This window comes from Rhinolophus sinicus, chromosome 1, assembly GCF_057876585.1.
Source record: "Rhinolophus sinicus isolate RSI-liver-muscle chromosome 1, RSI-T2T, whole genome shotgun sequence".
NCBI lineage: Eukaryota > Metazoa > Chordata > Mammalia > Chiroptera > Rhinolophidae > Rhinolophus > Rhinolophus sinicus.
Window position 1 is genome coordinate 30,499,887 of NC_142501.1, and position 24,764 is coordinate 30,524,650.

Sequence of the window (24,764 nt, forward strand, 5' to 3'; positions counted from 1 at the left end):
AGCGGCAAACAAGCAGTGGGAAGACAGAGCTCATGAAGTCAGGAAAGGTTGGGGCAGGGGGCTCGAGTATGACAGAAAAACTGCTCATGAAAAGATGAACTGGGTCAGAAACAAAGCCTGTCATAGTTGTCAAAGAGAGACCAAAGGCCCCTCTGAAGTTTCTAGCAAACAAAAGATAGGCATGAATGTTTATACTGAAAAGAGAATGATTACGGACATTTACATCAGAGAGTGTTGATTTTCTCGGCCAAGTATGATGAGAACATCCACTGTGAGCAGGAGTATGGAGGAGAGAATGCATCAGCTCTGGGAGGGGATATTTAAGAACTGGGCAAGCACGTGATTCTGGGCTCATAAACCAAGGCTAGTCACCCCATCTTTCAGTGGTGATGGCGTTCTGGAAGGAAGGACTCTGAAGCAGGCCAGGTGAGCTCCCTTCTGGGACTTCCTTCATCTGCCTTTAGGAGCATGAGCGACAGAACAGAAAAGCAGATATGACTGCAAGGTGATGGGCCAGTAATGGAGAAATTAAATTAGAGTGTGATGAAACATAAAGTGGCAGAGTAGGGAGGGGAGGGAAGCAACAAGGGCTTCCTTGTTGACAAGTCAAGGGTCAGTGATCTAAGTGAAGTACAGGAAGCAAAGCCCTGAAGGTCACAAGGAGGGCTAATCCAGGTCTTTGAGGAAGGGGCTGAGAACGAGACTATAATTTAGGGAGGGACTGGTGCTGGTGATTGGGATGGAGGGCTAATGCAGATGGGGTGGAGGATGCATCTTAGCTGGTAAGTGGTTGATGTGAAATGAAAATGTACAAGAACTCATGAATCCAACCTATTAAAAAGTTTCTTGGGGCAGCCGGTTGGCTCAGTTGGTTAGAGCATGGTGCTAATTACACCAAGGTTGCCGGTTCGATCACTGTGTATGGGCCACTGTGAGCTGCGCCCTCCAAAAAAAAAAAAAAAAAGAAGCAAAGAAGAAAAAGTTTCTTTAGTGTATATTTTGAAACATAGCAGAAAAATGGAATAAATAGTGAAAATGTTGACTATTTTCACAGAATAGCTACACAGACACTTGTTTTATCAAAATTAGAGAAAGTTCTTTCCCTCTGTGCAACCTGAACAATCCACTTACAATGAAAAATCTAAGAACAGTTATTTCCGCAGCATGAGGAGCTATGTGCATAAAATTACAGGGTTAAGGGAATTTATTTAATCAACCCACGATGTCTTCTAGAAACGTGGGTCCATTGGTAGGCAAACAAGAATGGCCAAGAGTCTCAAGAAATCAGGGACTGCCCTCCTCCCTTACAGTGGATGTTGCAAGCAGCTCAGTTGGTGGTGAAGCATAACTGTGCAGTACGTGAGACAAAGGAGCAGATGTGGGAGAGCCAGCGCACAGGGTCTGGAACAGCAGTTCTCAAGCCTGGCTGGACATGAGAACCACCTGGGCAGCATTTCAAATACGCTGGTGCCAAGTAGGAAATCGGAATCCGTGCCCTTGTGGACATTCTCTCAAGTTGCTTGTACCCTGCGAAGGAATGATTTCTCATTCACATTCTGTCACTTTGTCTGTCTCTCTCTCTCTCTCTTACACACACATAAAATACACATACACGCATACACGCGCACACCAAGCTGGCTCTTCCACACAGTGAGTGAGCAGCAGGGAGCACGGCTTTTCTTGGCAGCATCTCTGTCCTCCAGCTGCATCTGGGCAGGAGCCCAACTGCACCGAGGAACCAGGCGGGAGCAGAGGGAGGCTCTTCTTGCCTCCACACCCACCTCATTCCCACCCCTGATTGCGATACCAAAGGGAGACCAGGACCCGAACAAAACAGAGGGTTTTCACAAAGACCAATATCCCACCAGCCTGCAGTTATTAGACTCAGATTTTAGCGAACCGCATTCATATAAAATTAACCCTAAATTGCCAATGCTACTGGTAGGCCCCATGGTACAAATACCCTAAAACCCAACTAAACTCAAAATTGATGTATATTTGCCATTTGAATGCTTGGTTCTGTGAACTCACAATGCTTAATTGCTTCCTAAAATGTCTGTTTGCCACCATTTAGAGGCAGGAGTAAGACAAAGAGATGTCCACAGAGAAAGTTCCAGACGGCACATATCTGCTGGGCAGCGCGGACTGGATTTCCAGTGACGGTGACACCCAAGTGAGCCGAAGGGGCTGGCAGGTGGGCGGGCAGGCGCACTGACCTCCACAGAGAAGTTGCAAAAATTCCCCAGAGTCCAGACAGAACTTCCCAGGGGGGCAGAGCAGCTGTGGCTTTTTGACTGTCCCCCGGAACTGTGCCAAAAGTGCTGTTGACTCTGTCACAGCCAGGACTGGGAAGGTAGACGGGGCGGTGGGCGCTGCCATCTTAGGTCTACAGTCAGACAGGCACTATCTACACTAGTCCTGCGCCCCCTGTCTGGGAAGTGGAAACCTCCTGACAGCGCACTGGCCCTCTAACCTTTCCTGGCCTCTCCTTTTTTCTCCCCCTTCCTATTTTTTCCCTCCTCCACATACAAAGTGGAGGAAAAGCTAAAGAACTTGATTGAAGTTGGTGTCCTGGATACAGCGCTTTCCTGCCTTTCCTTTCATCAATCCCTCTTTTTTTTCTGCTCTCCCTCTAGTCTCTAATAAAGCAAGGCTCTCATCCCCCAAGGCTCTCCGGATGACCCCATAGACATACCTAATTCCAGGACTTATTTCAAAATGTTCCCCATTCCCTGAGGTCATCCTGGGCCACTGGGTTTCATGCACTTCATTCTGTCTCCCTCATAAGCAGAAACATATCTAGCTTCCACATGTCTCCTCCTCTTTGCAGGAGAGCCATGGTGGAGGACTACTGAGGAATAGGGTGAAGTGGGCATTTATGTGGAAGACACAGAAGATGGAGAAGGCCAGCAAAGACCATCACTTTCACTTTTCTTGCGCCACCAAGAACTGCCCAGCAATGCTCATAGGACGTGAATGAGAGAGGAAAGGGAGCTAAGTTCCGGGCACTTTATATACTTTACCTCATCTGACCTTTACATAACCTGCATTTTACAGAAGAGGAAAGCCATGGTCCAAAAAACTAAAGTGCATTCCCCAAGGTCACTCAGTGGCAAGCGGCAAACTTGGGATTCTGAACTCAAGTCCCTTTGACCTCACCTGGCTGCCTGTGTGGGCAGTGCTACTGGGGCTTCAGTCTGTGTTTCTAGACTTACACTATTCAGAGTCTAAGTACACCTTGGTTTAAAAGCCACAGCAGTTCCAGCCTCAAAATCCTAAGGATGCTGTCAATTGAGGCAGCTTGGAAAGGCTTTGCCTGACACCCAGTAGAGAGTAGAGTCCAAACTCCCTTTGTGAGAAGGGTAAGGAGGGAATCCAAAGAGGTCGTCTCCATGTACTGTCCACTCTGTTGGGAGGGGAGGTGAAACCTTACAGAAATCTAAGAAATCCTCACTCTGGGTTCCCCAGGAGACTTCATCTCTGGCTAGAATTTGTTCTTAGGGCCTTAGACAAGAGTCAGGGAGTTGGCTGGGGTAGATAGGGAAAGGATAGGCATAGTAGAGAGTAATAAAGCTAGTGTTCTTTAATGCCAGTTTCATCTGAATTACAGCCACCCCTTCAGAGCCCTTGAACCCTCCAGCTCCCAAGTGGCCGCCGAGCTGGCATGCCCACATCTAGGCCAGGTGACTAGTGTGCCTCCAGCACTTGGTGTAGACAGCCTTAAAGACACCTCCGTTCTGCCTCCTTCTCCAGCCACTTTTGCCCACGTGTCAGTCCTGGTCTGTGGGCTCTCGGGGGACAAGCACTATGCCTGATTTCATAGCAAAGAGAGCCCAGAGCCCTGCACGTGGTGGCAAGCCTTCAGAAACAGTCTGTGAATGAAGCCGCGGGGCTGCTTAATCCTGGAAGAGCAAAGGGGGTGGGTCTCAAGAAAAATTATTCCCCATGGTACCCACCTTCCAGAGACAAAATAACTGGAGGAGCATCTGCTAGGTTGTACCCTAGACATTGGTCTAGAGCAAGGAGGGTTCTTAACCTGGTATCCAGGGATGGGCTTTAGGGGTCCTAAACCCCCTAATACTTTGGATCAAGTTTTGGGACTTTGCATAAAAGTGAGCACACATTTTAGGAATCGCTGGTCACATGCATGTATAGACTAGAAGTAGGAGGGGTGGCAAAGATAAAGCAGGGGTCAGGGTGGCAGCATGGCCTGCAGAGGCTGAACACAGGCAGGCCTGTGCCCACAGCTGCAAAACCAACTCTGGCAGAACACCTCCTCACCCCTCAGCCAGAAGCACAGCCCTTCTGTTCAGCCCTGAGAGGAAGGCATGTACTTTACCCTCCCCGCCTTGTTGGGAACATTAATAGAGGCTGAGTTCAAGTTCCCTGCAGGTGAGAAACAACCACACTTCTACGGCATCACCCGAGCCGGCAGCCACTGCCCATCACTGCATTTTGAGCACCAGCTGTTTAACCCACCCCATTTTCCCTATTTACAACATAGAATCTCAGGGGAAGTCAGAATCTAAAAGTTTCATTCCTTTTTCTTAATTACGTATATCAGTTTCCTACAGCCTGCCAAGCCTGTCCTCCTAAAACCACAGATCTAATACTAATAGGGTTTGTTGTTTAAAAAGCCATTTTAAGTGACTATGCCCTGGTCTCTTCAAGCAGACAGGAACTGACTATGTATGTATGAAGTTTGATACTTTTTCCAGTTTACCATTTATGCTTATGAGATTGTAATTTCCAGCTATCATCTCTTTTTTAAAAAAGTTATACGTTGGCCCTCAGATATATTTCCATTCCTCTGTGATTTCCTTTGGCGCTTCAGTGACCACTTCCTTGTTAGTCATTTTAGAATCTGCCATTAAGACCTGAGGTTATTTATTCTGTACTTCTTAATTAATGTTTCAAAAACCTCTCCAATTTTAACTTGGTTTTGTGTTTCCTAGCCTATGCTAGAATCCAGATTATACACACACATATCCACAAACACACACACACACACACACACGTGATTATATGTTAGTAACTAGTTCTCGGTTTTAGCTCTAAGAAAGTAAGGATAGATACATCTTTTGCCCTTATGGAGATAACTTTTACCCCTTCACCTTTATCTAATTCCTGATATAAGTAAAGCTCTCGTTTTTTATTTCTTATCTCATCTTTTCTGAATATGAAAATAATGCACTCTAGTGTGGAAATTTGGCAAAGTAAAGAAAAACATGAAGTAAAATAATAACAATTGTCTTGCCCCAAACCCTTACAGCGTTTGCATAATATGTTTGACCTTGCCTTTTCGGGTTTCACAACTTTTACTATTTCTAAATATGCTCACATGCCCACCAAATGCATTTTCTTTTTAGAGTCAGTTCTTCGTTTATCCAATGAGGCTTCCTCCAAGCTTTCTGCTGTCCTCGGCTCTCTCAAAGCAGAGGCAAAGAAGAAAGAGCCTGGACTTGGGATTCACAAAAGCTGGGATTGAGTTCCATCTCTTTCTTCTTCTTGACTACATGATTTCGGACAATCACTAGGGCACTCTGTATCTCAATTTCTTCATCTGTAAAATGGAGAAAATAATTTCTGCCCAGAATTCCTCCTAGTGCGTTCTTAGGAAGACCAAAAACTATGATGGGAAGAAAATTCATGAGGAAGCCCTTGGTAAACTATAAAGCACTCCAGAAAGGTAAGTAATTGTTATTATTACATCCAACTTGGTTTGTCTTTGCCACTTCACCTTCTTCCACTGAAAAACATTCCTTTCTTTCTCAAAATTTATTTTTGTTTCTGCACAGGTTTCCTTACTGATGTTCAATTTATCCTACATTTGATCAGTTCATGGTCACTTTGCCAAAAGTTCATTTCAACCTTTAAATCCTTGATGAATGGGTTCCTGTTTGTGGGTAGGTTCTGCATCGTTCTGTACTAAGAATTCATGTTTTCTCAACATTCGAGGAAGATGCCATGTCTTGCCATTCTTTCTTTTCTTGCCGTCTATGTTTTGATGAGATGCTCAAAGAAGTCAATGCCAATCTCGATCTGGAAGCCTCTAATTCAGGAACGACTGCCTCCTACATGGGACAACTATGCATTACACTCTCGCCACCCAAACTGGCTCTGACTAGGTTTGGGCCAGGAGCTATCATAGTAGTTAATACTTACTAAATACTTACTCTGTGACAAGGACTGTCCAAAGTGAAATAACTCACTTAATTCTCCCAATAAGTGAAAGGCCAAAATCATTAATACCTCATCTAATAGATAAGGATTCAGGGGGGTACAGAGAAGTGAAGACATTTGCCCAGTTAACTAATAAGAGGCAGGACAGAAATCTTGGCTGTCTTAACAGAAACCTCCTGAGTTCTTGTTCTCAACCACCATTTTCTGTACTAAGAAAGGATGGAGGAAGATGCAGGCCAGTAGGGATTTGAAGGGCCACTGAAGGAAACAGCAGCCAGGAAAACTTAAGGAACCAACAGGTGACAGCAAGCAGAAGACAAGTACAAGTGCTGGAAACACAACCCACTTCATCCTCTGCAAAACTCAACAAGAATTACACGAGTCACATTCCCCTGCATTTCTGGAGGACGGCCCGGGGGGATGTCCTGTATCTAACGAGCACATCAGGAGAGTGAGGTCCATGCAAAGTCCACGTCCTCACCATACTTCAGGTTCTGCTGTGCGGTCTCTCCTCCTCCCTCTGATATCCCGTTATGTCAAAACTCTTCTGAGGCCCGGATGTTCCTGTCAACCATAAGCCTTTACTACAATACTATAGCGCGTAAAGCTTAAGAGTGTGGGCTCAAGCCAGACCGCTGGGTTCAAATCCTGGCTCTGCCACTGGAGCTAAGCAGGTGTAACTTCTCTGTACCTCAGTATCCTCATCCACAAAATGCAGGTCATACATGGGGCCGGCAGGTGCTCACACCATGTTAGCAGCTATTTCTTACATGTCCGCCAGCATTCTGTTAGGCACACACAGGGTACAGGACAGAGGCTGTTTCTGCCCTTAAGAAATTCACATCATGGGAAGGGAGGGCAGGATAGAGACACAACAAGAGTCTTCAAACTGGGGTGGGGTGGGGGGTATGGGAGCATGAACTGGGCAGTGACTCCGGCCTTGTGGGACCAGGGGGACCTGGAGCAGCGGATCCCTGAGCTGAATCTGGAAGGCAGGATAGGAGTGCAGCAGGTGAGGTAAGATGAGGAGGGCTCTGCAGATACCGTGAGAGGCAAGCACAGGCCTGGAGTGCCAAGCAGCCCTTCACGTTATCCTTTACCCTGGCCTGTGTCGCCATCTCCTTCTCTACTCTTCCTGGATCATGTAAAGATAACAGATAAGCCTAGAAAAAACATGCTTCTGTATATAAAGCTAGAAAGATTAGTCTTGCTCTCCTTTCTGACACGTATTTATCTAGTTTTCTGGATAAATACTGTGAAAGAGAACCTCAGAAGGAGACACAGACCACAGATTGAAAACCACAGGTCACGTGCCTGGTGGTGCCCAGCGTTCAGACCACTGGTGACTTTGCCACTGCTGCCTGCCTTCCCATCAACGATCTTCTATTCTCTTGCCCACAGCGAGTGGATGTACTGCCCTGAAGGCCGCTGAAAAGCTGTTATTTCAAGCAGGATGGAGTTAGTAATAATAATACTGTATGTGTGTATATTCAACTTATAGTTTGAGGGCATTCTTTAAGTTTCCTCATTTGACCCACAGCACAATAATTGACTCCCCTAAAGACCTTATTTTACACATGAGAAAGTAAGTTCAACGAGGTTGCGGACCTTGCTTGAATCATACAGAGCTGAGGTGGCACTGAGACGGGACCTAGTGTCCTGGCACCTTGGCCAGAATGCCTTCCTCAGTAGCACTTTGCTTCAAATTACTGAAAAGTAGTTGAAAAATATGCGTGTGGTAAAGCTAAGGCACCTGGGGCAAAAGAGATCACCTCTTTCCTTAGATAGAAAAATAAAGACATAGGAAAATGAGCCTTTGTATTATATGTTTATTTTATATAAAACTGCCCTCTGAGCAGCTGATGCAGATATTTGAAACAAAACTAGTTCCTTCCTATCCATTTTGGAGTGAGGCGAGTATAACTCATAGAATAATAAAAATTAATAAAAAAACAACAACAAAGCAGTGTTTCTACCATTCTCTTACTCTAACCATTAGTCTCTATACTCAAAGTAATAGTCTATAAATGGGTTTGAGAAAGAAATAGATAACAAGAAAATGGGTAATCTTCAAAACGTCCAAGATTAAATGAGTAGAGAGAAGAGGACTACTTCCTCCTAAAGGAAGTAGAGTTTGCAGGTTTGGAGGTGAAGTATATTTACAGAATGGTAGGAACGGGCTAAAAAGATGGTAGCCAAGCCTTATCCATCGTAGGAAATAAAAGATGCTCATTGCAGGTGCCGTGAGTTTCTCACCTTTCGTCCTCACTGAATTAAACTAAGATCCAGAAATTGGCTATTTTGTAGGCATTCATTTTTCCATTTGAAAACAACTTTGCCTTTCTCCAAAAGCTAAGCCCAAAGAGAAGGGATCTAGAAGAAAGTCGCTTTAGCTAAAGTTTCAAAGTACATGCTGTTAATGGGTTCCTCTATATAACACATAAACCCTTATCTTCTTTTACATGGTGGTGGCTCTATAGAATTTAAAAAGCCAGGGGTTAGAATCAAAGGATGTAAGTTGAAATCCTGGCTTGCTGCGTACAGCTGTGTGACCTTGAGCTCTCTAATCCTCACTCTGTTCATCTGAGAAACAAAATAACAATGTCAGCCTTGTGGTAAGGATTAAATGAGATAACATGTGTTAACATAAGCCAAAATATAATGGGCACACTGCAAATACCTATTGCCAATTCAAGGCCCAAATTCAATAGAAAATGGTCTTAAGCAAAGGCAAGGCAATTCTTTTTTTGATAACTATGATATTTGGACTGACAGCAATAATTCTCAGCATTCTTATCCTACCATTTATCTCTGAAATGATCTACAAAATCTATTTACCTAATTCTAGGACCTTCTCACTCCCTTCCCTAACCTCTGTCTCAGTTGCATAAATGGAGATTTATAAATAAACTAGATTCCCTGCTACGGTGACTGAAAGACCATTCATACATTTCAGAGTCAACCTTGACTTTTATGTTGAAATCAAAGCATCATTGTAAATAGATACAGAATAAAACGAAAAAGTTGAGAAGGTGAGTAACCATTATCCTATTTATTCCCGAAAGCCCTGCAGAATGAAAGTGACTGGGGGATCCAAGATAAAAAGCCCTCAAGGAATTTGTCCAAAAAGACAACACAAGAAAAGTGCTACAAACAGAGGGCAAATAAAAATAGCATATGGAAAATAACTTGGGACGGCTTATTTCTACTTGGGAAGACCGGGTGGGACAGTCTTGAGGAATGGCCAGTATTTACATGGAATTTGAAGGGAAAGGGAAAAGCATAATTGGTGATGAGTGAGAGCTTTTTGAAGAAGTATCTGTATTAAACACAATGTAAAATGAAGCTCAAAGAAGTAAGGCACTAAGAAATGGGTATATTTTCATCCTGTCGGCCTACAATTAGCACAAAAGGCACTCTCATCCATTTGACTCTGGTAAAATTCACCCAAAGCATCAAGGAGTACTGGGATGGTAAGGATGTGGAAATATGAAAGGCATAAATACGTCAGCTTTATCCTCAGTGCACATTCATTTCCATTACATCTTTATTGACAACTAGCATTCTCTGAGCACTGCCCATATGCAGAGAGTACTCTGCTAAGCACTGAGGATATAAAGAGACATAAAGTATGAATCTTGTTCTCGTGGAAAAATGACAAATTAACGAACAAAAGTGGCAGCTCTAAGAAAACCCACCCAGTATTTTCCCTTCAGAAATCCAAGGGGTCAACATTCTCCTACCCAAGAAAGACCTTCCAGATCTGAGCATCTATATTCCCAGAGCAGGATTTCTTCTGCAGTCCTTCTTCCTATGTGAGCTGAAGAAAAAACCAGGCTACAGATGTTAACAGAGACAGATAAGGACTGAAATATATTTTTCCTCCTTAAGCCCAGAAACAATCCTGGGGTTTTCAACAAGGTGATAAAAGGGAGAGCTACGAACCCTAAAGATACCAATTCTGGCCCCACAGAACTCATGGATAAAGCTGATGTGTATGATAACAAATCCAAGGGAAAAAGGCTACAGTATCTCCACGATTTGGATGTTTTGCTTGCATAGGGCCAACCAAGAGATCTTTGGAAATTCAGATCAATGAGTACACTTCTGAGGCTTCTCCTTAATATTTAGTGCCTCACACCTCTGCATATCCCACCAAACACCAGTGAGAGTCCCAAACCATGCTCATAACCTTCTCTCACATCTCTTACTGCAACAATCAGATGTCCAAAAAGAGAACTAGTATTTTTACTTTCTTATGCTTTGTCTTTTTAAAGGAATGCAGATCCATAAATCTGCTTTTTTCTCACCTCTGTACATTTAGGTTCACATTTATTTTAAAATGGGGCAGCCAAAAGGGAAGGATACAAGAAAACTATTAATGCGGCCAGCCTCAGAATCAGTGATTAAAGTTACAGTCAGAGAAGAACAAAGCTTAATGCCTCCTACCCTCTTCCTTCTCTCCGCGCCTTTAATATTCCACTACAGGCACTGAGAAGGAGGGTACCATGGTTAGTGAACTCCAACCAGCACTAAGATTACTGCACCGTTCACAGCCCTCGCCTGTCAATCAGGATCTGCCTATCCAGCCCTATTTATTAATAGTTTCCCTACATTTACAGCATTACAAATGAGGTTTCCTCCAAAACAAGAAATGGGGCACCCTCAATAAAGACTAAGTTTGCAGAACCAAGAGGATGTTTGCAGAACCAAGGGCCACTCGCCCCACTTTACAGCCACACTTGTTTCAAGGCTGTCAAAGAAAGCAACTCCCTAACTTTCCTAACTTTTGACACCAGGCTTATGTCAGTGTTGAGTGAGCTCAAGAACAGGGTAAACACAGCTCTGCTCTTAATTCAATTCCCGTTCCTCCCTTGTCTGCACTCTGCACACTAAATCCCCTCATAGTCTGACTTCTTTTGATCTCTGGCTCAGGGACCCTCTGTTAGTCATGTAACACTTTAACAGTGACAGGGTCTCTCTCTACATATTAAAATGCTAGGACTGCATGATGTTTAGAGTTAGTGGATGCCTTGTCAATCATTTTGCCCACACCTCTAAGTGGTTCTCAAATACGACCACACATTAGAGTCCCCTAGGGAATTTTTAAATGACCACTACCTGGACCCCTCCCTGAGAGATTTTAATTTAACTGTTTGGGGTAGAGACTGGGCACGGACCTAACTGGTTTTTCTGTTGTTGTTGTTGCTGTTGTTTCGGTTTTTTTGTATTTATTTTGTTGAAGCTCTGCAGGTGATTTTTGTTACTGCACTGGAGGAAGAGCATTGTGTTAGCCTGTCTCACTGTTTTAGAAATGAGAAACTCAAAGCCTGCAGTCCATGGCTTGCACATGGCCACAAAGTAAAATAAGATAAGCAGAAAGAAAAAGAAGCTTCTCACTCCCAGACCATCACCTCCTCCATTATCATCTAGGCAGCTACAGGAAACCTAGGAAAAACTTAGCGTTTGTTAAGACATGGAACATACCAAGGGAGTGCCCTGGGCTCTGCAGACATGGATGAGCAAACGCCCACCACTGGACGATTTAAGAGACATGCATTGCAAGGGGATTAGGGGGACTGGGCTGTGGAGGGGAAAACACTGAAGCAAAATGCCATGAACGTGGCCGGACACATGTATATAGCTTTAGACCACGTGGCTAAACTTAGAACTATTTTCACAGCTTTCAAATGGTGGTTCTGGAGGAGGATAAATAATCTTCAAGGTGCCTGTCAACAGGCACCTTCTTATTATCTCATGCTACACACACCACAAGCATTACTGTACGTCAGTTGCACAAACACATTTAATACATTTAAGATTACTTTTGACTACTGTATTTGGTAGGTAAGCACTGCATAAACATACCCATATGTACACAAGCCTAGTGTGAGTGGGTGTGCGTGTAGTGTGTGTGCATTTGGACACACACAGAATACACGGATCTCTAATCCAAAGACACCAGCTACTGTGGTGGCTGAGTGACCAGACTAAGGGCCCCAGAATGGGGGAGCACTCCTTCAGAGCATCTCGGCATTTTCACAGAGTACAGTTAGCTTTGGGAAAAGGATTGATGACATCACCTAAGCTTCCAGCTTCTTCGAAGATTCTCTTCTCCCTTCTCCTAACAATGTGGTGCTTTCATCCAGCCATTGTTTTTGTCCCACCTCTCAAAAAAAAAAAAAAAAAATCTGATTTCTTAAGACATTCTAACCAGTTGAAGCCCTGAGAAGGTCTTTATAAAGATTAATAAGAAATTTAAACTCGAATTTTTTTCTAAAGGAAATTCGCAGTCTGAGTAAAGCAATAGCAAAAGCATGGAGGATGGCGTGTGTAGAGAGCAGTTTGATTTTTATGAGTCGAATGAGTTAATCAGTCAAAACCGTAAATTGTCCCAGTCGAGGAAACACTGTACTGCAGATGTTCCCTTCCCTATAAAGCTGCAGGGTCACAGCCTGCAGCTTCTCTCTCCTCCCAGATTTGCCACTCCCTCAGGTCTGGCCTTGCTTCTCCTCCCCTCCTCTCTCCTCATCCCTCTAGGCACAGCCTTGTCACTATGTCTCCACCACTGCCCCTCACGTCACCTTGGAATGAATATCCCTCAAATTCATTCCAGCGGTGGCATTTGCTCATCCACATACCTTAATACCCAGATACTCTCTTTATATGTAGTAGATCTTTAAACACTCTTCAGGCTGAGCTTAGGTTCCCTTTGCTAATGAAATGAATATAAACCACAATATGCAGAGAAATCGTGCAAGTTGGGGGAAAGCGGTAGAAGGATGGGGAACAGAAAGAGATACAAATAAAATTTAGAGAAACATGCATTTCATATCCATCTTCCCTTAGGCACCAATGCTACCATTTAATCAAGCAGTTAGCTGATGGTGCCTTGCCATCATCTCTACACCTGGGCATCCCCATGAAGAATACTTCTAAAATATGAGGCCATCTGAAAAGGCTACCGAAAACCATTCTGTGGATTCCCTGTGAATAACTGAGCCCCCCTTCTTCCATTACGCCTCTTTGCCATTAAAGAAAGTAGCTAGTGTCTGAATGGCATGGTAACTCTCTACCTCACTACTCTAGAAACACATGGGGCTAAGCTGGTCCTTTGTGCTGAGTAGCTCGGCCTGGGCTAGGATCCAGCTCTCTCCTTGGCTACAAACCAACTAGCAGCTGTCCCTTTCTTTATAATGGCCATCAACAAAGTCAGTTGCAATCCAGTGGTCTAAAATGAAAATTGTATCATTTGCTCATTCTAGAGGTGAGCCGAATAAACAGGGCTAGGAACCATTAACTGTAGAATCACTAAAGCAGAAATTAGAGCCTCTTCCCTCTCCTTATAAGAAGACCCTGGCTTTACTCTCTGCCTCATTTGGAATCCCAAATTCCTAATAAAGGAAACAACGCACCCCTGTGTTGCTCTTCTCCCCAACTAAAGGGAAGCAAGGAAGAGCAGGAAGCTTGCCCTTTTACACTAGCATGCTCTCCATCCTCCTAAAAGGACAATTCTCTCTGTCTACAAAACTCCCCTTTATTCTTAAAGACACAGTTTAACTGTCAACGCATCCATGAAGCCCACCTTATTCTCCCAGGCTTCTCTCCTTTATAGATCTTACCTAAATCATATGGTCTCCTTACATGTCTTCCCCATTAAATCACGGGCTACTGAAAAGTACAGAGCAGAGCTAATTCTTTTTTTCATAACACAGTGTTTGACAAATACTGGTTCTTAACAAACGTCTGTTGAATAATTGAGCAGAACAAAAGGGATAAAAATAAAGTTAAAAGAAGAGAGTGTGAAAGAAACGAGAGTAAAAGACATCAGTAAATAGACAAACCCAGAAGAAGGAAAATATAGAAAGAAAGAGATAAATCAGTTATGAGAAAGACCAGGATAATAATGAATAGAAGATAAAAGGGAAAGATGCTAAACATGTACTGTAAGAAGAGTGACTGTAGAGAGGAGATGGGTGAACTTAAATACATAGGTAGCTTTCTAATTTTTCTTTTTTTTACTTTTAAGAACAAAGCAGAAATGGTGGAAGTTCCCAAAGTAGAACATACATGTGGAACTGCCAATGTTGACCACGATGTAGAATTAGGTTCAGGAACGATGTAGACCCATGATACCTGGTCCAGCCACTTTGGCATCACCTGGGAGATTGTTAGAAATGCAGAATCTTGGGTACCACCCCAGACCACCTGAATCAGAACATGCAGTTTAACAAGATCCGTAGGTGATTTCCATATACAATCACGTTTGAGAAGTGCTGATGTAGACATTTGAAATCCACAGATAAGCTCCACACCTCACTGTAGTTAATGGTGGGGTGCACAAACCACCGGCACTAAGCCTTAAGCAAAAAACTCAATGTCCCTGGGTCTCAGCTTCTTCATCTATTACATGAGGTCAGAGTAGATGCTTTCCAAAGTGTTATAGAGCTCTGATATTCTTGATCTCATCTAGCATCATAACTTCAAACTGTTCCTATACCACGAGAACAAACCACAAAGAGCATCATCCATCCACTAATTAAATGTTTCACTTCCTCTCTCCATTCACTGGTAATATTTTTTCAACTATTTATTATAAGCCAGTTACGATGCTAAGTACAGATGATTCCAAGATTTAAAAACATCCCTCCCTGTTATTGAGGAGCTCACAAACTTCTTAAAGAAACAGCACATACAAACAAAATTAGGATAAAGTGTACTAATAATCACAGGTGCTGGTGATACACAGACGGCAGAACAATCACTGCTCAGGGCAGTCACAGAGAATTTCAACAAGGGATCGGGTCCCTTGTCTGCCAACCTCAGCTGAAAGCACTAGACAGTGAAAAGACAAAAACAAGGTGGCTAGGGAGCAACAAGGAACCAACCACAGGTTCTTGAACACACCTCTCTGAGTTCACAGAACCCCAAGAACTCATCCATCCAATGGATCGGTGTCATGGCCACAGATACACCATTAACATCTCAGAAACCCACCTCCTCTGAGTTATGCCTGCTTCTTCATCCCGAGTACATTCTGTTCTGTCTTCTGCATCCTTCTGAAAGATAATATCAATTCGACCGCTAATCTACTCTCCCTGGAGACTTCTTGTGGTTGCAAAGAAGAGATGCACTTTAATAAATGTGAACAATTCATTAGACCAGTAACTCTTTTGATCTATATTTATTTATAGAGAGATGATACTAGTATTCGATTGTATGCACAGTGGCAGAGACGGAAAATGTAGTGTACTGAAACGAAGAAATTTCTAGAATTCTTAAGGAGGGTGTAGAATGGCAGTGAGGAAAAGGAGCTTATTTCCTCCTGACCCCAACAAGTTACAGGAGAGGAGCTGTTCCCACAGCCCCAGGCTTCACTGTGAAGGAGAGAAGGCTATCATTTGGAACAATAGTTTGCCAACCTTTAGAATGAATGGTGACAAAGTACCACCCTGGTTTCTTTCCCCATCCCTGGCTTCTACAGGCTGATTCTTTGCTATGGTTTCTTCACATACAACCTGTCCTTTCTCCTGCCTCCTTCTATAAATATTAACTAATTGTTTTGCTTTGACCTGTTAGTAGCAGTGGACACATCACCTTTATATTCTTGAACAAGAAAATAGAAAGAAAAAAAAAACTCAAACCCTGCATTCTGAGTTCATCATATTCATGGAGATGGGCAAACGTTTTACAATGTAAGGATGGTGTGGCCAAGGGCTGGGTCAGCTCAGACCTCTTCCTCTGTCAAGAACCAGTCATCCCACCAACCAACTTCAGTGCATGTGTCCACCTCCCAGGTGTCCACTGCCCCTCCACACACAAGGCTGGGTGCAGGTATGTGAAGGTCAAGGCAGATGGTCAAGGTTCTAAAGCCAAATTTGTAGAGGTGAAGTGGGAATATAAAATCAAGGAATCTGCTGTTCATCTCTTCACCAGAGGAAGTCGCTCTTCTCACTCAGCCTAAAAATCAGCCTAAAAGACAGGCACTGGGTGTGCAAAGTAATGACTGGAGAATTTTTTTTCTTCCTACTCCTTTTCTGTCATTCTGCCTCTTTACTTATTCTCTTTGCCTGCACCTAATCCTGCCATAAATTACACACGTACATTGGCAACGCAAGACACTTCAGACAGACAGACTTCCTAGAGATGGAACCAATGCAGAGAAGAGATGGGTTAACTTAAATACATAGGTTCCTTTCTGATTTTTCTTCTTTTACTTTTAAGAACCTTGCTCCTCTCCATGCAGGTTAACATTGATCTCTCAGATGCCGTATCATTCTGTGTAGCAAAGATCCATCATGCTTTGCTACACCTGAAACACAGAGATAGATAGAAGACACCCATGCTGTTCTGTTTCCCTTAAAATCACCAATCTAACATCCTTAACCATGCTCTCCTGGGTAGCCTTTATTTCCCTTTATTTTTTCTTAATTGTACATCATGAAGGCTTCTCGATTGAAATTAAATTTGCTCTTCCTCCCACCAGGAGCCACATTTCTTTCCCATGTAACCCACACTGCCACACTGTAAGGGGGAAAGCGGGTGGCAGAAGGAGAGAAGACAAAATAGAACCCAGTCAGCTCTTTGTGTTATAAGGAGGGAAAAGAGAACAATGGTTCTGAGACAGCCCAGAACACCACTGAGTCACAGCCTCTGAAAATCTGCTCAGGAGGACAGGAACACCTGCCTCTTCCCCAGGGTCTCCAAAATGGCTCTGGATGTGGAAAAGGTACGGACCACCTGTGGGGATTCCTCCTAGAATCCCAAGGAGCTCTTTCCAGTCGGAATTCCATTCTTTTCTCTTTGTAGCTTTCCCACCACCTGGTCCTCCTCTTCCTCAGCACCCTCCCCTGTTAACCTCTTGCCCTTTGCCTAGTCTTCCCACCAACTAATGATGGCCTGGAGCCTGGCTGAATCCCATTAGTAATCAAGGCCAATGTGACTGAGGCCCTGTCAACCTCATCACCAACCAACCTACGAATGACCTACTGGGTCTACAGCAGCACTATCCTAGGCACCAGGAATGCAAAAGAGGGTATGTGCCTTTTGATACCCACCTCGCCTCATTCTTCTGTACGTATGAAATCATCACACATGGACCTGCTGTTCTCACGCATACCTCTGTTCTATTTTGAAGTAAAATTAAGAGTGCATCCTCCCACTTGAAGGAGTAGAAGCAGATGGGGAACCAGCTCAGGTGTCTCTAACGTGAGCACACATCAGATAACCTCAGCTATTTGTGGACAGGGTGAGAACATGGTTCAAAGTGGGATCCCACCCTCTCACTCTGAGGACACCATGGTTACAGATTAGCAGTTAAGCAATGAATGCTCAAGAAAAGGAAACCTGGGAGGGGAGTAGGGAATCTGGAGCATATCCATCTTTTCTGGACAATGAAGAACTATCTTCTACTGTGATGTAGAGAGACAAGGACCTTCCGTTATTCCCCCCACATCCCTTTAGTATTTTGGATTATTTCAAAGTATCGTTATTTTTAAAAATGCCATAAAAAAGAGGATTTGGGAGGAGAATACTTTAAGAAAGACTAATGATGCTAATGGTTCTGCTACATTATTTTGAAGATCTTTATCTCAACCTGATTCCTGCATTTGGGTGCCTTCAGAGTTTGGGGATACATGGTCAGTGGACCAAGGAGAGGAGCAGCCAGCTCCCCATCATGGCCCTGCAGCCGTGGCTATTCGGATTTCCTCAGGAGTTGTCTTGGATTGCATGAGTGACTAGCTGAAGAGTCATTAGCTAAGTCTTTTCCATTTCGCCTGCTATTTCTCTTTTCAAGTACATGAAAATACTGCCAAACTGCATTTCACATACTGTAAAAATTGATGGGAGGGAAAAAATTAAAGTATTAATTCTATTTTGAGGGTACAAGACTAACACATGCAAACAGCACATCTCTTTGTTTAACACAAAGACTCACGTGTCAAATTCTGCACCCCTTCCACATGCACAGCATTTTAGAACTCTGCAAGATAGCCATTTTGCAAGAGTGTGGAAGTAACAGTTTGCTTGGAGGATGTGTGGGTATAAATAGATGTGTAGACAGAAGGAGAAATTTACAGCTCAAAAATAATGGCACATGAAAAAAAATACAAATTAAAAGCAGAATATTGATAGAATTCTTTCTTCCCAAGCTTCAGATTGAAGTGCTCCCAACCTGCAGCATCTTCAGCGCCAGGTGTTCTCAGACTAGCCAGATTCCCCACCTAGACCTGTCCCTCTGCAGCAGGCCTCCCACGATCTCTGGGCCCGGTGTCAACCCCTCAGACAGCAAGTGGACTTCAGGGCAGGAACCACAGTAATCTCAATCATTGTTTTCATTTTTTAAAGGGCATAGAGAGAATGCCTAGGAAGGTAGAGACAGGAGATACAGAGAGAGGCATGGAAGAGGCAAGGGGGAAAGCCAGCCTGGAAAAAAAAAAAAAAAAATGATTTCTAGATCCGTGTAAAAATCAGAGCGTTAGTTCTGGGTGAATAAAATGGTATTTAACTTGAAAATCACACAGGTCTCCCAGCCGTGTCTGCATAATGCCATGCAATGTCCTCTGTTCCTACAGACATCCATCCCCACTGCCTCCAAAAAAACCCAAAACCTGTTTGATGAGGAAGGAAAATAAATAACATGGGAGATTTCCCCCATTGTAATAAGCCTTTCTCCCCCAACAGCATTATTTTAGGATCGTGTTACCTTTGCTTCCAAAAACACCCACTTGAGGTACTTGAAGAGAGAGATAAACAAGGAATTCCTCACCCCAAGTGAGAAGAAAATACAATAGAAGGTGCCTTACCTTGGTTTGTAGAAGCCAAACCTCTAGCACGGATTAAGGGAGTGAGCATGTTGGGAAAGTCCAGTCTCCTCTTCTCGCTTGCATATCCACATGAGAAAGACGAAGGGTAAATGAAAGGAAGAGAATTTAAAATCCAATTTAGCGTGAATTTTGTTTTAATCTTGTGTCTTGAAGAGATGCAAATTCAAAGAAAAAAAGACTGAATTCAAAGGTAAGTCAGGGAGGGTATGGAGAGCAGCTCACAATGCAGAATCCAGAGTAATTATTCCCTTTGCATGTGGGGTCAGTGGCTGCACTATTTTTTTAATGGTTCTTCTGGCAATTACGGTTTTTTGTGGGGGTTTTTTGAGCTTTAGTGGAGGCTCTGTGTAGAGAAGCTGGGGGCCGGCTCTGTCCCTCCGTGGAGCATGGTCATTCCCAAGGCGTCCCCTTCCTAAGGGGGAAAAAGAGGCAGTCAGGGTTTGATTCGCGTGTCCCCCGGAGGGTAGAAAAATGCATTCCGAAAAAGATATCAATTCGTTTTAAGAAAAAGGGGGAGGAAACCCCGCATTTCCCACAGAGCGCACACGAGAGGAATTGAAAACAGCTGGCACCGGTCTATAAATAATTCAGAAAAGGTCTGGCTATACCATTCCTGGGACAGGCATGGATGAGAGGTGGGAAAGCCAACCTGAATGGAAGCGGAGAGAGGGCGGGAGGGAGGGAGCGAAGGAGGGGAGTGGGAAGGAAGGAGGCAGGGAGGGAGAAGCGGCTCCACATAGCAACACACGCTCCCACACACGCAGAAACACAATCCCCACTTAACTCGCCCGCATGTGCGGCCCCCAGCCCCATCTGCATTGCTGCTGACTTGTCTGTCTCGCTCTCCCCATCGCCTCCAGCAGCAGCGCCTCCTCCCACCCCGGGCTTGTGCTGAATGGGTTCTGATTGTGCACGGGTGCACACTGGGCATTTCCTGGAAGGGGCACACTGACACGCGCACACACACTCCCCCGCCGCGCACGCGCCCCCGCGCACACACACTCACCCCCGCGCACACTCACGCCGCCGCGCTGAGGTGCAGCACGCGGGGCTTCACCTGAAACGTGTCGACCGGACGGATGGTCGCGGCGCGTGGCTCTGGCCCGGGGCACCCATGTCCAACCTCTGCTCGGTGAAAGGATTAACCCTTCCAAAAAGACCAGAGAGAGCCCTACCCTTTCACCCTAAAAAGAAATCTTTTTTTCGTTTTTAAAGCCACGTCCAAATTAGCAAGTGCCGATTTCTGCTGGATTCAACAGCTTTACCTAATACCAGGTTGGTTAACGGTTCCACTGCTTTGACCCTTTATCTCTCTGACACCTCCAACCCCCAAATTGAAATGAGACTCCAAAGCGAATATTTACGTACCGGCTCTCAGCGCCTCAGCGATTGCAGAGCCTCGGGTGAGGGCTGGCCGGTGGTCGGGGAGTAAGGGTTTTCCTTGCCTGCAAAGCAGGATTAATAATCCGTCTCGAGGGTTTTGAAGTTCATGACTCTTCTTTGCAAAGCAGAAGAAAATGCATTTGGATGCCAGCACTTCTGGATTGTGGTGATCAAAAATCACCCGAACGGGCACTTTCGCTAGAGCAAAGCCCCGAGATTTCCTAGAGGTGAAGAAACCGGTGGAAATGGTTTTTGAAAGGGAATGGGGCACCTTCCTTTCTCAAAAAAAAAAAGGGGGGGCGGGGTGGAGAGGCAGGAGCCGAGATCCCAGTTGGTGATGATCAGAGCCGGGGGAGGGGATGCGGGCGGAGACAGGCTGTGCAAGTCCACCGCAAGGCAGCGGGAGAGGGAGAGAGGAGAGGGGCGGGGGGTAAGAAAAATGGGTATTAATCACCGGGTACGCGGGGCGGGCGCGAGATCATAGGTTAGCTGGTCTGGATTTGGGTCTCACATTCAAAACGTCTCTCTCTCTCTCTCTCTCTCTCTCTCTCTCTCTCTCTCTCTCTCTCTCTCTCTCTCTCTCTCTCTCTCTCTGTCACACACACACACACACACACACACACACACACACACACCCCTACCTACCTACCTCTCACACACTGCTCTGGTGGGAGTAGACACCCACAAAGCCAGGGAAGATTTCTCCTTCCAGGGTGTGTGTGTGCGCGCGCGCGCGCGCGCGTCTTCGTTCTCCACACCCCCCCACCCCACCCCACCCCCCAAGCCCCTTCACCCCCTCACTCCTATTGCTAAGACTCTGGCGGAGGAAGCTTCCCACGTCATGTGCTGGGGGAAGTGGGGTAGAAAAGGGGGAAAAGGCTTAACCCGAGGCCGTGGCGCCTCCTGCTGGCCTCAATGGGGAACAGCAATGGGGAAGAGCTGCTAAGGGGAGGGGTGGGGGACAAGACCGTGCCCTCCGGGGGCTGCCGGGGGGCTGCGGAGAGCATCTCAAAGGCAGTGCTGCAGTTTAAAACTTAAGACTCTTGCTTGATGTTCCATAAATCAGCCTTTGCTTCGTACGTGCATCCCGTGTGCTGGACTCAGTTCTAAAGCCGGCTTCTTGCCTTCAAGGAGCTTAAGATCTATTTTAAGCACGTGAGGCTGATGTGTAAAACAATGGGAAACAAAGCAAGGCAAGCGTAATTAAAGGCTACATTGTGTAGTACAGATTATATGTGTGCTTTGCTGACTACTAGTGAAGGCTTGAGGAGCTTAGAATTTTTTATTAAAGTAGATCCTGTTATTTAAAAACCTTGGAGAAGATGGTGACACAGGTGAATAATCCCCAAATGCAACTAGATTTCATGACCTTTATTTACAACCTGACCCTCTTGTAAACGGCAAACATCTATTTATTTTTCTCCCTTCTAGCTCTTTTCTATTTTAATAGCCCTTAGCACTTGCCACCTGTAGTATTATTCATTTCTAATATTAATATCATTGTGCTTGCATCGTTGTTATTGCTGATCCATTGTCTCTTCCAGAATATTATAGTGGTGGAGCATTTTCATATGGGTTATATCATGCGCTTCTCACCAACATTCCTGAGAAGCAGCCATCTAAACACACAGGTAACAATCCTGTGTGAAGTGGCTGGGTACTTTGGTCTATACAGAATACATCAGATGTGTACTGCAGTCCTACAGACCGGACAGCAGTCACAACACATTCGAACGAATTCTTTCATGTTTTCTAGTTTTTGTTAATCTTATATTTCAACCAAAGATTTTTAAGACATACATAAACACATAAGCATTCCAGAAAAACACAAATATGGTGTTCACGTACAAATTATTCTATCTCAGTAATGGTATTGCTCTTTTGCTAAGATGGGGTAGGGCTGATGGTCCACCTCCGTGGAGACCAGCAGAACCAACCCAGAGTTGCTGGGCCCCTTGTTGCATAACAGCCAACCCAAGTCTCTCCATGTGCAGGTTTCCAGTTGTTAGAACATGAATTCCAGGAGGAGTGCAACACGCAGTGAGCAGGGGCCCAGTGTTTCCTGAAACACTCTTTCCAGAGTCTTCCAGGAATGCCCATTACCTTCAGAATAAAATCCAAGCTCACTCAAGGGTTGACCTTTAATCTACTTATTTTGTTTGTTTGTTTTTTACCTCATAGTTCACGTTCCCCTTCCTATCCCCAATTTCCTTCACCCAAATTGGAACATTCTTTTGTTTTCTTTTCTTTTCTTCCTGGACCCAGCAATTCTGTTCTAGCCTATTCATTTTTGCAAGTGTAGAGGAAAGAAGGAACTCTCAGAACCCTCTCCCTAATTAAGTCCACCTTCTCCTTTAGTTTCTAGCTGAAGTCCCAGTTCCTCGAGGATATTTTTCATCCAAGCCTGAGCTGATTTCTCTGACAATTTCATGGATTTTTAAATGGGGTAACGCACTTCTTCACCATCCCCCTGACTGCCGCCCCCTGCACTTGGAAATGTATTAAGTAATTTGCGTAATCAGTTATCAAATGACTGGGTGATGCTACTGGCATGTATGATCCAGGCAGCAGAGATGCTGCACATACCTGCATTATGAAGAATTGGCCCAAAAGGAAAAGAGTACTCCATAAGCTATTTATGTTGTATCATATGAAACTATTGGTGTTCAATCATATGAAATTGCCAATCACATGAAATAATCATTATTGGCCTACCATAAAAAGGCAATTTCATAAGGTTAAACTTCAAATCATATTCTTATGTATATAAGATATATGCGTATATCTAGATAGATATTATATAGATAGACCAGCTAGGTTACCTATATATTCCCAGCACCTGGCTGTTGGTTCTTAACCTCTGAAGTTCCCAGGGTGAAATTTGAAATAGGCCCCCATACATGAAGAGAAAGTAGAGAGCAAAGAAAAAAGGAAGACCACTCCAAACTGGTAGGTGGCGGTTTTAATAAGCAAGGGAATTTATATACAAGTCTTGTCTTGGGCAGTGCCAAGTTTAGTAGATCTCTCCCCAGAATCTTAAGAGTTTACAGAGAGGCCTTAACAGGGTTCAGTGGCATATGTAGTCCAGATAGTCTCAAGACTGCATCCTTTGAACTGCTCCTAGTGCAGGAACACTGGGCAGAATGTAAATTCCAAGGACAGGGAAGGGGTTAAGGAGCCTCTGATTGTCTGGGTCCAGCTCTTGGGTCAACAGGTGGTCACATCTTCTAGATGACCTCCTTCAAAACTGGCACAAACCCAGACATGCTGTGGGGGCTCAGTAAATATTAAGGTTTGGTTTTGTTTTGTTTTAATTTTTTTTTAATTTATTTAAGTGTGTTTTTCCAGGATCCATCAGTTCCAAGTCAAGTAGTTGTTTCAATCTAGTTGTGGAGGGTGCATCCCACAGTGGCCCATGTGGGGATCTAACCAGCAAACCTGTTGTTAAGAGTACCACACTCTAACTACCTAAGCTAACCGGCCACCCCTAAGGTTTTTTAATGACTATTAGAAACTGCTTTCCCAAGAAGTCTTGCTGATTCTGACAGAGCTAATTCTCAGGACCATACAGCTTGGGATTGGAAGGTGATAGATTTTCTCCATGGTATCCATCACCATTCCCCATTCAATGGGAGAAGGCTGCTCTCCTAACTTATCAGACCCCTATCACTCACCTGCACTTCTTATGAACAGCGTTCATCTCCAAGGACCACAAATCTTTCAATAAAACTTTTTCAAGAATCAGCCAGATTCACACCTGAAAATAAAGAAAAGAAGAAGAATCAGCCAGATTCATGAAATTTGAAACATTTCTCAATGTTGAAAACATGCGTTTCCTAACTCTTAGGCTGCACAAGAAGCAACAATGTAACAAGATAAGATGTTGGGTTATATTTCACAGCATTGTTTATTGAGGTAGAAGTTCTTGAGGAGGCCGCTGATAACATTGGTGGAGTTATTCTGCTAGTTCACTTGACACAGAAGAGGATCCCAGGAGATACAGCCTTGTCCATAGCCCAATCGGCGATTGCAAAGCCCGTGCCTTGCCCAGGGGGGAAAAAAAGGCATGTTTATCACACATCTTTCAGATCAAACACTGGTACCAAACAACAGATCCTGAAACTTACAATTTGGGGCCCCTCTTTAAGGAAAAGAGTAGAAAATTTGATGTGAAAGTGAACACTTAAAATTAAAAAATAAATCACAATTAAAGAATTATTTGATACTTATAAATGCCACAAAAATTTTTAAATTAAGTAATAAAAATGTTTATCAGTTACTGCCTAGCTCTTCTGTAATACTTGTTCTATTTTTTTTTACTTCACACTGTTTAAGAATCTCTTCACATTATGATTTACAATATAATTTTGT

The 24,764-nt window shown here is 44.1% G+C and overlaps 1 protein-coding gene across 2 annotated transcripts in view; it reads right to left on the reverse strand.

Moving 5' to 3' along the window:
* GRIN2B (glutamate ionotropic receptor NMDA type subunit 2B) overlaps nt 1-21,144 on the reverse strand; it is a 420,646-nt gene extending 399,502 nt beyond the window's left edge. The window contains exons 1-3 of one of the 2 annotated variants that reach the window (XM_074325986.2): nt 21,043-21,144; nt 20,379-20,614; nt 18,990-19,422 (exon numbers count right to left, since the gene is read on the reverse strand). The gene's annotated coding sequence lies outside the window, so the exon portion shown is untranslated. Of the gene's footprint in view, nt 1-18,989; nt 19,423-20,378; nt 20,655-21,042 lie in introns of those variants that run through there. The other variant, XM_088798080.1, reaches the window with a different exon arrangement.
* Nucleotides 21,145-24,764: the final 3,620 nt, after the last annotated feature.